This window comes from Vicia villosa, unplaced genomic scaffold, assembly GCF_029867415.1.
Source record: "Vicia villosa cultivar HV-30 ecotype Madison, WI unplaced genomic scaffold, Vvil1.0 ctg.003272F_1_1, whole genome shotgun sequence".
NCBI classification, from domain to species: Eukaryota; Viridiplantae; Streptophyta; class Magnoliopsida; order Fabales; family Fabaceae; genus Vicia; species Vicia villosa.
This window is the reverse complement of record NW_026706160.1, coordinates 75609-88860: the sequence shown is the minus strand read 5'-3', so window position 1 is coordinate 88860 and position 13252 is coordinate 75609. Positions and strand designations below refer to the sequence as shown.

The 13252-nt window shown below is 32.8% G+C and overlaps 1 long non-coding RNA gene across 1 annotated transcript; it reads left to right on the top strand.

Annotated features, from left to right (window-relative positions):
• The first annotated feature begins 7812 nt into the window (after positions 1 to 7812).
• Positions 7813 to 12303, top strand: LOC131640695 (uncharacterized). The gene is made up of 3 exons (XR_009295312.1): positions 7813 to 7912; positions 8324 to 8485; positions 12090 to 12303. It is a non-coding gene; the product is annotated as an uncharacterized LOC131640695 (long non-coding RNA).
• The last annotated feature ends 949 nt before the right edge of the window (positions 12304 to 13252 follow it).

Genomic DNA, 13252 nt, shown 5'->3' with positions numbered 1-13252 from the left:
GGGTATATTTTGGTATGCCCATTTGGGTATTAATAATTAACATAGTATATTTTTTTTAAAAAAAAATAGAAGTAGAAGAGAGGTAGAGAGAGGTAGTAGTTTCAGTAGAAGAAAACAAAAAGGAGGAAACCGAGAGAGTTAAAGAAAAGAGGGGTTAGGGTTTAAAGAGGAGACCCAAAGTGTTGCTCTAAAGTGCATATTTTCTCCAATTTTCAATTGAATCTTCTTAGAGCTGCACTCAATCCAAGGTAAGGGGGATTCTTTCTATCTAAATGGGAATATGATGAATTTTATGTGGGTTTAGGGTGTAGATTGATACCGTATTGTGTGAAATTGTTGTGTTGTGGGGTATTTATCTTCGTTGCTGCATTCAAAATTACACATGAATTTCAAAACAATTGCTGCGGAATAATTATTACTAGAACTGTTCCGTGAAATCTACCATATAGTATATATGCTTTTGTTGTTCATTGATTTCTTTTTTTCAAAGACTTAGAAATTGATTTAGTTAGATAGAATAATAGCTCTTTTGTTTTCATCATGTTTCCATCCTTTATATATATATATATATATATATATATATATATATATATATATATATATATATATATATATATATATATATATATATTAGTATATAATGGAGAGATAAAAAGATAATATAGTGGTAGTATGTATTGAAGTATCAAATGGTAACAGTGTGAAATTTAAATGAATGTTGATATGAATGTGAGGGAGGCAGCTCTGTGTTCATGATGTAAGGCCCAAATCATTCCATTATATCTTAATTTCCATGTTTCTAATATGAAGTAGTGTATTAGAATACAATTAAAAGAATAAGTAAGAAAATAATGGGTTGGAACTTAGTATAATTTTATTATATTAATGGAAATAGTAGAAATATTAAGATATTAGTAAATTGATAAATAAATTCAAAATAGAATATTGAATTGGAATTTATATAATATGATTATTAATTGGTTAATTTAATTAATAGTAGAATTAATTTCAATAAGTCTAGTTGGTTAGAAAATACTTAGACTTAGATTAATTATTCGGTTTATCGGTAAATTGCGATATCTTGAGAATTTGACCGTAAATGTGTTTTGGTTGAACATTTACGTTGAGAATAATATATTGAGATGTCAATGATGTTGTTTTGATAATTAAAGTTATCTCTAATTGAGTTAGATGTTAATTTGGAAGTTGTTTTGGCTTATTTAATATATTGGCATATTGTGATTATTTTGCTAATTGGTCGCAATTAGTGATTTTGTTTTGGATGCTTTTGTTGCGATTAATGTTGTGATTTCCAATATGATTATTTTGTGCATTCTTATGTGAATAGCCTCATAGTGTGAATTATAGCAAATTTTGATATTGTGTATATAACGCTATGAATTGATAAGTTGTGTTGTGAGCCTTTGGCTAAAGTGGAACGGTGTGATGTTGATATGTGACCGTGGTTGTGTTGTTGATATGTCGTTGTTTCGTTGTCGAATTGTGGTCGTTGTATATTTCCGCATAGCATAGCATAACATAAAGTTGAACGGTGTGATGTTGATATGTGACCGTGTTGAAGGCTTTGCCTTATGCCTCGGAATTACTAGCAATGTTCTAAGTTGGGAGTTTTACTCCAATGGTACCACATGCATATGCATAGTTGAGTCGCATTCGAGTCTTTGTTAGTTGTTGTTGGTTGAAGTTGTTGTCTATGCATTGTGATGCTTATGTGTTGATTTGTTGAAGATGTCGATGTGTTGATATCAAGACTATTCTTTAATGATGTTCTTTGTGTTGTTTATGTTGATGTTGTGTGAAACGGTGATTCATTTATATTCCTTACCTAATATATGATTTATCATAATCCTATTTATATAGTTTGATATCTCACCCTTTCTGTTTGAATGTTGCCTCCACGTGGGTAACGTGCAGGTAATCCAGATGAGTAGCTGTTTCCGCTTATAGTTGAGTTTTGGGTGTCATTGCTCTGATACGTAGCACTTGGGGGAAATGAACACTTGCTTGATGCTGTTATTTGTTTATTGAACCTTATGATGTATTTGAGGAGTTGTTTGTATTGTTGCTTTTTATGATTCAAAAGATGTTATGTCTTAATTGCTGAATCATTGTGAATCTGTTGCATGTTGAGCCTAAGTTTCGATTATGCTATGAATACTATATTTTTCATAAGTTGAGATATATGTTATGAGTTTTGTTCACTCAAATCCTGATAGTGTTATGTATTAGTTTGAAAAGCATGACAAGTTTATGTTTATGTTGAATGTGTGACATCCTGATTCCGTTGAGAATTTTTATACTCTGATATTTTCCGCATAAATGCTTGGGGTAGATTTGGGGTGTTACATGAATTTCCGACTAAAGGGCCCACCAAATATAAGAAACTAATGTCCCACCACATACAATAAAGTGTAGTTGAAAAGAACAACCACACTATTCTTACTAACCATGGAAGATCAATCGGGCAAGAATAGAGAAAGGAACTTTTTTCCGAAACAATGTCTTCTTCAATGTCAATGTTGGAACATAGTGGAGGTCCATCTCAACCCATTTTTCTGTCATCGGGTAGCAAGTAAGCACAACCACTCATGATTTTGCATGTTTGTATTTCATGGTTTTCTCATCGGTAAGACATTGTTGTTCTAGTTGCATGCTTGTTTTGTGTTCATTGAAAGTTTAGATGTTGCACTTTTATGATAACTAAAACCGATTATCGATTGTGTTCGCTGAAGAATGTTGGTTGTTCATTTATATTTGATACATTGTTGTTCTAGTTGCATGCTTGTTTCGTGTTCATTCAAACTTTAGAACCTGCACTTTTATGATAAATAAAACCCATTTTCGACACTGTTCATTAAAGAATGGTTAAATAGTTTTGCATGTGTGTATCCATATATTTGTTATTTAGTTGATAAATTATCAAATAGTGTAACAGGTGAGGGGTTTGTAGTTGATAAAAATAGTCATCCAGCATAGTTGTTATTTTATTCTAAACTGAACCATATATTGGTATTGATGTTCATTTATTTAAGTATGTTTGATTTTTGTTTTTAAACTTCCAAGAGAAGAAGATGAAGAATCAGAAGGAACAATATAAAAGCGAAATAACCAAAACGCAAAAACAACTTCATCCAAAGGAATCAAAATGATTTCTCATGCTCAAGCTACCAACAATGTGATAATGAAGATGTTGTTGTTGTAGAGGGTGTTGTACTGCAAAACCATCCTCAGAATCAAGATGTTGTTGTAGAGGTTATTGTACTGCAAAACCATCCTCAGAATCAAGATGAGGAAAGAATCTGGTCTTGTGCAAACGAACAGTACTTAAGACACAAAAGAGCTCTCAGGGTGAGGAGAAAAAGAAGGTTGAGAAGGCAGATGATTTTCTTCGACTCTGATGATGAGGATGAGGCCGACTATGATTGGTCAAACTTCCTCTCAGCCAGATGATTTAGATTTGATTACTAAGGTCTTCTGTAATGAAAGTAACAACAATGAAATTCAAACCCTAAACATAACATCTTCAACTATTACATTTCATAGCAAAGTAAATATTAAACATAAAGAAGATAACAAATCATAACATCTTCAAATTTCCAGAAAATATCTCTGATTTTAGTTTGTTCTTCAAATTATTGTTCTTCTTTTTTGAATCTTCATACATAACTTTCAAATAGCCCAAAGCTTCCAACTCTTACTTCAAAATTCTCTCATCTTCATTTCCCCATTTTTCTACCATATCATCATTACATATGAACAAATTACATGTTTCATCATTCCTCCAAAATGGGCATCTCCAAAATAGCCTTCCTTTATTTTGTCCCTTCTTGCATTGGTACGAAACCATACGACCATCACAACCACTGAAATTTCCAAATCGAGATTTTACAGCGGAATAAGACATAAAAACACCTTTGGATGAGTTTGTCTTCAAATGCGACATTGAAACGAAACTGAACAACAACAATATCGAAAATATTTGACGTACCTTAAAGTAGAGCAGTATGTAGATGTTGTTGTCTTCTTCCCGACGATGACTACGGAGTTGGTGCTAGGGTTGTTTCTTTTATCGGTGGAAAGGGCATACTTAGTGTTTACTATATATAAAGAATCTCTAGTGTGTAACAATGATTTTACAAAAGAATCGTACAGATATCCCTATTTTTTATTGAAATATAAATAAAAATGAAAAGGCGCGCATTAATGTAAAAGGAATAAACTATTTGAGGGACTTGAGGTTCGAACCTAGGAAAGCTTGATTGTATCACCACGATTATGGGAGTATCCGTAATTATACCCTTAAAATTTTTAATTAAAAAATTAAAAAATATTAGCGCATGAGCTTCGAAGTGTCACAACGATTTTGGGAAGAACCGTGGTGACTTTGATGTTGTTGTATGTGCGTTTTATAGTAGTGAACCAAACCACATCGGTTTTTATTGGTTTGGTTCGATTTTAGAACCAAACCAAAAATAATCGGTTTTATTTCAGTTTGGTTTAGATTGTTGGTTTAATGGGATTTTTTGACCCGCTTACACCCCTAGATACGCATTGACTCATAGTGTAAATTAGTTTTACAATGTCATCCAATGAAAAACCAACAAATTACAATTACCAAATCATTAATGTATTTTTAGATTTTAAATATGATTTTGCAGGATACACGTTATTGATTGGTTGTTAGTATAAAAATATTTTTTTACTGACAGTGCATATTGCTTTTTCCTTTAGTATTATTCAATTAGATTATAAGAATCTTTTGGATATAAATTATTTTATAATTTTATTTTTTATAAAAAATGAAAAATAAATTTATTTATTATAAATAAAATCAATTTTTAATTACACCTTAATTTATAGAAACAACCCTAAGAGAGAGGATAATAATTCAAGAAGAAAAAATTTGGATTAATATTCATCATATTACATAATTACAATTATTTAACATTATAAAGAAATGGTTCCATACAAATTTTCAACCAACAAGCCTGAAATATAGAAATAGAAATAACAAATGTAGAAAAGAATAAAATGCAGCAAGCAAAATCTTCCATCAATTTGGGCTTAAATGGAGGGGAATTCTTAACCCACCATATAGTTTTCATACACACACACCATGTGAAATTCCAAAAAAAAGCTTTTGGAAATTAGAAATATGTCTCTGTGATCCACCAATATTTAATAAAAAAATCTATTTTCCGAAAATATATTTTCGGGACGCACCCGAAGTTGTATTTGCGGTTCGTTGATACACAAAACATAAAAAATTGACTAGAAATACACCAAATTCCCAAACTCAAAATACCATAATTCAAACATTGATAACATAACATAAGCAATACATTAAGGATTTTTTAACATAATTCAAACATTACACTTCAACGTCCAGGTGGATGTTGCAAGATGTTGATAATATCGTCAACCAATCTTGCAATAGTCGCATCCATCTCGATCGCACTTTTGCTTCTATACAGAAAAAGGTTCTCCACACAGCTTGTAAATCAGCGCTCATCTTTAGGTCATGGTTGATGAACTCAAGCTTCCCATTGTTGTGAATGGATGACCAGTATTACTCGATCTTTACAACTTTCCGATTGTCGCCATATGGTATAAGCTCCTGCACTGTGAATTACATATCTTTGAGAAAGGTGTACTCAGTGATCTTGAATTCTCGTGATGGAGTATTGTCGGTAAAGTGAACATTTCCAACACATTTTGAGTATTTAACTCCAGAACGCGAATTTTCAAGGGTTGGACGATTTTTTATAGTAAGAACACATTTTGAAGGCTGTAGAACTGAGATTTTTGCGTGGAATAAGATTTTCATGAGCTTTTTGTGATTGAAGACTTGATTTCATCTCATTATGTGTAATGTCTACATTTTGCATTTTGTTTTTCTTTACTTTTATGAGTAGATAAACACCCCGATGCTATGGGGTGTCCCTGATCTCGATCTGTTAATAATTTTTATTTGAATCTTGTAAATTAAATAATTTCTTATCTATTGAATTTACTTTTGATTTGTGTTAATGCTTTCTCTTTCATAAAAATTGAGATCTAATTTATGGTTAATAGTTAGGTAGGACAGTCAACGTTAATGCTCAATTGAAAGTATCGGGCAATAGATATCACATAGACTAGGGATACCCTATAGGAACTGAATTGTTCTTAATAAATTAATGATTAATTTCATTTGTAATTCATTATGGACGTAAGAGTTAATTTGAATGTTTAAAGGTTTACTCACTAAGGACTTAGGAGTAAACACCCTTAAGAACCGGTAATGAAAGGTCATGTTAGAATTATTAGTGGATCCAATCATACACCTTCCTCAGCATGTTTACTTACATATACTTAAATTTGTTCAACTGCTTTGTTTACTTTTAATTGCTATTTTATTTTCTTTGTTTAAAAACAACAATCCAAAACCCCCCAAGTCCTTGAGATCGATATTTGGAATTTCCCATTATTACTACATTGGCATATTAGTACACTTGTAATTTACCGATCAGTATCCATTGGAAGTGTCGTGGAACCCACTGAGAATGTAAAGACATGGAGAAGATGTAGGTCCAAGTACATATAGACCTTTGTAAGCAAATAAACCATGAATAATAGATAAGAGGTGTGGAGTAATATCTAGAGTTGTTTGTTGTGTAATTCCATCAAAAAGGATATGTAGTGTTGTCAGGTTGCAGTTGCCAAATAATTGAGAATGTCGGGTAATAAACCAAAGCTTTAAAAATAAGAGAAATGGTATTTGAAACTGCATGCCACTCAACCTGAACACGGGACAAAGCATCTGCAACTTTATTAAAGGCACTAGGTTTGTACTAAATGAAAAATTTGAAACCCCAATAATTTGCGAACATAAAATTATTGATGCAGATTTTGGATAACATGTTGAAGAAGTTCACAAATGATTTTATGATGAGACCTAATTATATAAGATCATGATCAATCAATTATGTCTCCACTTCAAAATGACTTGTATAATATCATGCAATTCCTTGATCTAAACAAAGTTTTTATGCAATTTTGGACCCAATTTTTTGTTAAAGAAAGCATTGGGATGGACCCATTGCATTACTACAACACATGTCCCTTGATTTGACACATAAGGATCGAGAATAACTTCTTGAGAGAAATATGGGAGGAGAAAATGGGGTTGGTTATCATGGTTGCTTTGTGAGGAAGAAAAAGATGAGTATGCAACTATAGTCCAATCAAAAGCATCATGGCCTAAAAGATCAATCAATAATGATACAATACTCACATAGTTAGCAATAAAGCGAAAGTAATAATAAGTAAGGCCCATAAGATCTCAGAGTTTCTTCATGGTTTTGTGTATTGGGCACTTTCTATAGCATCTAATTTGCTAGGATGAGCATGCACACCTTGCAAAGAGATGATGTGACCAAGGTAATTTATAAATTCAGGAAAAATTATTTATATAGCTTAACATTAATAGTTTGTACAGATTGAGGGTGCCTACGTGGCATGGCGTTTAACAGATTGAGAAAACATGTATGTTTCGAAGATTTTCGAAGACACCTAAACGTCAATCAATTTGGCTAGATTAAGTGTTTAAGGAGGAAAGTCATGAGTAGCATTTAATCATAAAAAAATCACGTCTTTTGAATATTTTTAAATAAAAAACCATTTTATCTTATTTATTGATAATAAAAATTTGCAACTAATCAAAGTTTTTATAATTTTATAAAAATATTAAAAGTATCTATTAAATTAAAAGATAAAAAAAAAAACTACTTTAAATATTAAAATTCAATTTAAATTTATTTCTCAAAGCAGCTTCCATCTCAAACCAACAACACTCACTTCGTTTTTCCCCCTTCCATCTCGAACCAACGGCACCACCATCTTCTCCTCTGTAAGCTCTTCAATCATGCTTCACTTTTTCTTACTTTTATCAATTATTCCTGTTCAATATAGGTTGTTATTATCATTCATTATACTCTGCAATTTATCTGAACTAGTTATACATCTTCACCAAAAACCTTGATCAACCAGGGTTTATCTTGTTTTTAATGAATTTTTCATGAATCTGATAATTTTCAACCAAAAAGTATCTTCAGTTAGAATCTTATATTTTACGATCTTACTATCCCCTCCCGATCTTATGCAAGATCCCGATTTTGACAAACTTTTTTGTACGAGTAAAATGTCATGCTCAGATTTCTTAATGAGTGCAAATTTTGTATACTTAATTTGAAAATTGCTTAAAGGTTATCTTTATTATTGCGAACTTATTTGTGCGTTTCGTGTTTCTTGTTATTTGAAGGTCGAAGTTTGGAAGTTGAATTAATTTGGGAGGATGAATCGAAAATTTGGAGGTGGAAAGCAACCTACTGGGACTCCTTCACTGCCTTGGTCATGTGTGGTTGTTATTTGTTCTCTTCTTGCTGGTGCTTCTGTTGTACACAATATCTATAAACCTAACCTTGTAAGCTTTTCTTATTAACTCTTTATGTTTTGTGCTTTTTTACTTAGTACCTTGTTTGTTTCAGTTTTATGAATTAAATAGCTGCAGTGTGTGTGTTTGTGTTTTATTTTTTGGAATTGGAATTTGAAGGCTTCATATTTGTCGCAACAGATGAAGCAAGACATAGATACCAGAAACAGACATTAACACGTAGACACTAGTAGATATCACTTACACTTTTAATTGAAATTGGAGGCATGTCCAGTGTTCAACATATGTCGGTGTTTGCATTCGAACACAAAGGCATGTCGGACAAGCATTCGATCTAAAGTCTCGTGTTCTCAAATTACTTTCGATTTCTCAAACTATTATAGGGAGTGTAACTATTTGTGTGGCGGTTACGCTGAAGACAGACAGACACGTGTTGGGCACCATTCGATCTAAAGTCCTCGTAATACATATTACATAGGTTATAAGATGTAGAGAGGAAGGATATGTACTTGATTGAAACATATATCATTTTCTTTCAAAATTCAGATCATGAAATACGTTATGTTACTTATCTAATGCATAGTTGAGATCATAGCTATTAATATTTTTGAGAGGATATTGTCCTTCACTTTACTTGACAGTAGCCACTAGCCAGTAAGGCATATTTTACTGTAATATGATTTAAAATTTCCAATTTTCTACAAATGCTACATTACTAGTATTTAGAATTAGAGTAGTCAATAACGGCCAATATCGGTGCTATAGCGGGATAACGGAGCAGAGGCCAGTCGCTATGGGAAGAGCCTTACATTAAATATATGTTTATAGTTATTGTATGTATTTTTTCCAAATAAGGATCAAATAACGGTCATCCCGCGATACATTATCTTGCTATCCCACTTTTGTGGCCAGCCGCTCCGCTCTGCTATCTGGGATTGACTACTCTGTTTAAAACCCATGCATGTATTTAGAATGCGTGCAATGCACGGGTGAGATTCATGCACAGTACCATCCTAGAAAAATATGCTTAACCAAGCTTAGTAAAACCAACATTATGAAAGAATTAATATAAGAGGAGTAAGTTGGAAAAATATGCAAAAGGGTGCCAATTTTGCATCTAAACCATGATGAATATGAGTTTATCATTTCATAATCCTAAGAGTGAATTTTTATTTCTTAAACCGTGCATAACTAATTAACTATCCTATGTAAGTTATTGTGTTAATAACTATAGAAAATAGTGAATTATTCTTTCTGTTTTTATACACGCAAACATCAGAACGAGCTTTCGCTTAAGTTGTAGTAAATGAAACAAAAAAGTTGGGAAAAATAGAAAACATAACATATTTTTAGAATGCTTGTATACCTCCTAAATCATTATTAATCCTCAAAAGTGAAATTATAGGCAAAGTAAAGTGAGTTTATGGTGTGGTTCATATTGAAAATAAAAAAAAAAAAAAAAACGCTTAAAAATACTAAATGAATTGAAACAGTAGCTAATGTTTATTGAATCTGAGGTAGGAATGCGCTACGCTTCAACAACATTTTGACACCAAAAGAGTACAATGAAACGTGAGCAGTTTGAACTTAGAAAATGGATATTGTATCATATCCATCAAATCTTACCAATCATGCTATCCTTTCCTGCTATCAATATGGTTTATGGGTTGATTTTTGAAATAAGAAGAATAAGGTTATCATTATAATTCTTCTTAGTTCATGACATGGATGTTATGGTATCCTGTCAACATAATTTTATGTCTTTGAGAAGATATATAGTTGTTGAAATTTCCGCCTTAATTGCGGTCCTCCCCTAGTCGTCTTAATTGACGCACTTTGGCTTGCCTTCATTGCAGCCTCCAACACCTTAAGGCTATGTTTGAGAGTTTGGAGGGGAAGGGAGGGGAGGGCTTTGGAAAATAGGAAGAATTGGGTGAAAAGTATAAAAAGATTTTGGGTAGGAGGGTTTTGGAGGGTTTGAGTTTATTCATAACACCAAAAACCCCATAAAATGGGGGAACTCAAAAATTGTATTGAAGGAGGGTTTTGGAGGGTTTTGAAGGGCTTACATAAATTTTCCAAATATCTTTTAGGTTGTTATAGTATTCTGAAAATTAAAAATTTAGTAATGATAATGACTCTTTTATCATTCTAAACAAAATCATTTTTTCAAAAAATGTCAAATATTTTTCTATATTTTTTTTAAATTTTCGTTTTTAGAAGCCTTACCCTCCCCTCCCCTCCAAACTCCCAAACATAGCCTAATGGTCTTGGATTTAGTCTCACTTTGCTTAGAGATATGGCCTGTGTTGTGTTTATAAGTGGGGGCAATCCTCACCCTACAAACCAGTTTTGTAGGGATGAGTTAGGCTCAACCCAAATTCTGAGAATAGTCTTAATAAGCTTTGGTAGTGGTATTAGAGCATTTTAATCGGTATACTGAGGATGGGGAAAGTGAGAGGCATTTTTCAGAAATGAATCTACTACAATGACTTTTATATGAGCATGTACTGTATGTGTCGACTTTGTGTCCCTTTATCAAAGTTTGAATAAAAAGAACACAAATAAACATAAGCCTATTGGTGTTAGACTATATGTTCATAATTAATTTAAATCATCCACAGCTGTACTATTTTTCATTACTCATTACTATAACATTCAGTGAACTGCAAAACTGTAATGGATTTCGTTAAGCATAAGCATTGTTGTACATATATAGAAAATCAACAACTTCCTTTTCAATTAGTTGAAATATATGTCATATATGTTATGGTTTAAAGTTGCAAATTTTTTACTTGTAATGTTTTAAAATCATTCCTGCAAATAGAAAAAGTAGGAATGTAGAATCAGCTAAATATAAAAAAAATAACCTCATTATCCATCAACTCCAACTCCGTAGAGAAGGGTAATGTTTGCCTACGAAAATTAGAACTCAGCTGAATGACCCTAGCCTTGATATTCCAACTCTCCGTAGTTGGTGAAATTTCTGAAATGGGATCAAACTTGGTAACCAGATGAGTATCTCAGTGTGAATTAAGTTTTTGAAGTTGGGTTTTGATGGTGCACTCCTCATAAATTGAACCCCAAATATAGAACATTTTGAAATTTAGTAATGTATAAAAGTGTCTTTGTAAGGGATTGATTCGGAGCTTGCCGCCTGTATAACTTTACTCCAAGAAATTCTTTGTGAATGTATTTTAGTTAGAGCCGATTAGAGATTGGTTTTATTGACCATCGTGACAAGATCACACACATTAAGTGATAGTCCATATTACCTTGATTTCAATCCACTCTATCCAAACTGATTTCAATCCACTCTATCCAAACTTTCCGACGAAGATACTGTAATAGTTGTTAGAATACACTTATAGTTTTATTCCAGTTCCTTATCAAGTCATCTATTTTCACACTGAATTTTAATCATTTGCACAGTTATATTGTATAGACTGAAGTGAGAAACCATTGATGAAGTAATAAACTCTTGCAATTTTATGAAATTCAAACGCTTCGATGATTAGTAATGGATAAAACAAAATCCTGTTTTGCTTTCATAATCATATTTATCACAAACACCTTACTCTCTGCAGAATAGGCTGTACTTGAGAAGATTATTAACTCATTATTTTTTCTGTAGACATTGCCACCAATTGACGGAGTTGATGGAACCAAGAAGAAACTAGACGCGAAAGAATGATCATCTCCTGGTTATGAGTTTTTCTTTATATCTTGAAGATGAGCATGTCATAGAGCCAGAGATTGTTCTTCCCCAACAATTAATTTTTTATATTTGACTTAGATATTAATTAGGACCATATTTGGATATGTAATTTAATTAAACACTTTTAATATATAGATGTTTTTGTATAAGCTATTGTTGTATCCAAAGATATAATAAAGTCAGGGTCGGCCCAACATAATGTGAGGCCTAAGGGGACTATTAAAACAAAGTTTTTCTTTTATCCACTATAATTAAATATTTGATTTTTAGGAGAAGTTTTAAGATTTTTTACAACTAAATTTTTAATATCTACTATGAAACTAATGTTAGTTTTGGTAGTTAAATATTTACATTTTTTTAATCACTTTAGTGAAATCGGTTCTTAGTTCTCTTTCTATTTTCACGATGTCGTTTTACAAAATGCCATCTTCGGTTGTTAAGGAAGTGGGAAGGATTCAAAATAATTTCTTATGGGGTGGGTAGGGGTGGCAAAACGGGCCGCCCGCCCCGCCCGCCGCCCGCCCCGCTTTATGCCCGCCAATAAATGAGCGGGGCGGGCATGCCCGCCAAGTAAAATGGGCATCAAAATCATGCCCGCCCCGCCAAGATGGCGGGTTGGCGGGCGGCGGGCTTACCCGCCTATTTTTATTTATATTTTTTTAATAGATTAATATGCTTTTTTTTACCATTTAATTAAACTTTTCACTTATTTTTTAAAACAATTTTTTATAAAAGTAATTTTTTAACAAATTTACTCTAAAAAATATTACATATATTTATAAATAAATGCATAAAATAAACCATCAAGAATTGCAATTACTAGAATTAACTAAACAAAAGTGAGTTTTGGAGGAGGAGCGGGTTTTGGCGGGGCGGGTATGGCGGGCGGCGGGTTTTGGCGGGGCGGGCTTTGGCGAGCGGCGAGCCTAAAATTCCAACCCAACCCGCCAATTTTTGGCGGGTGCGCGGGCGGCCCGGCGGGCCCCGGCCCGTTTTGCCACCCCTAGGGGTGGGGGACCGGGAGAGAGAAAGAAGATTTTTTGGGTTAGTTGGAAGAACGTTTGTCTTCCGACCTCTAA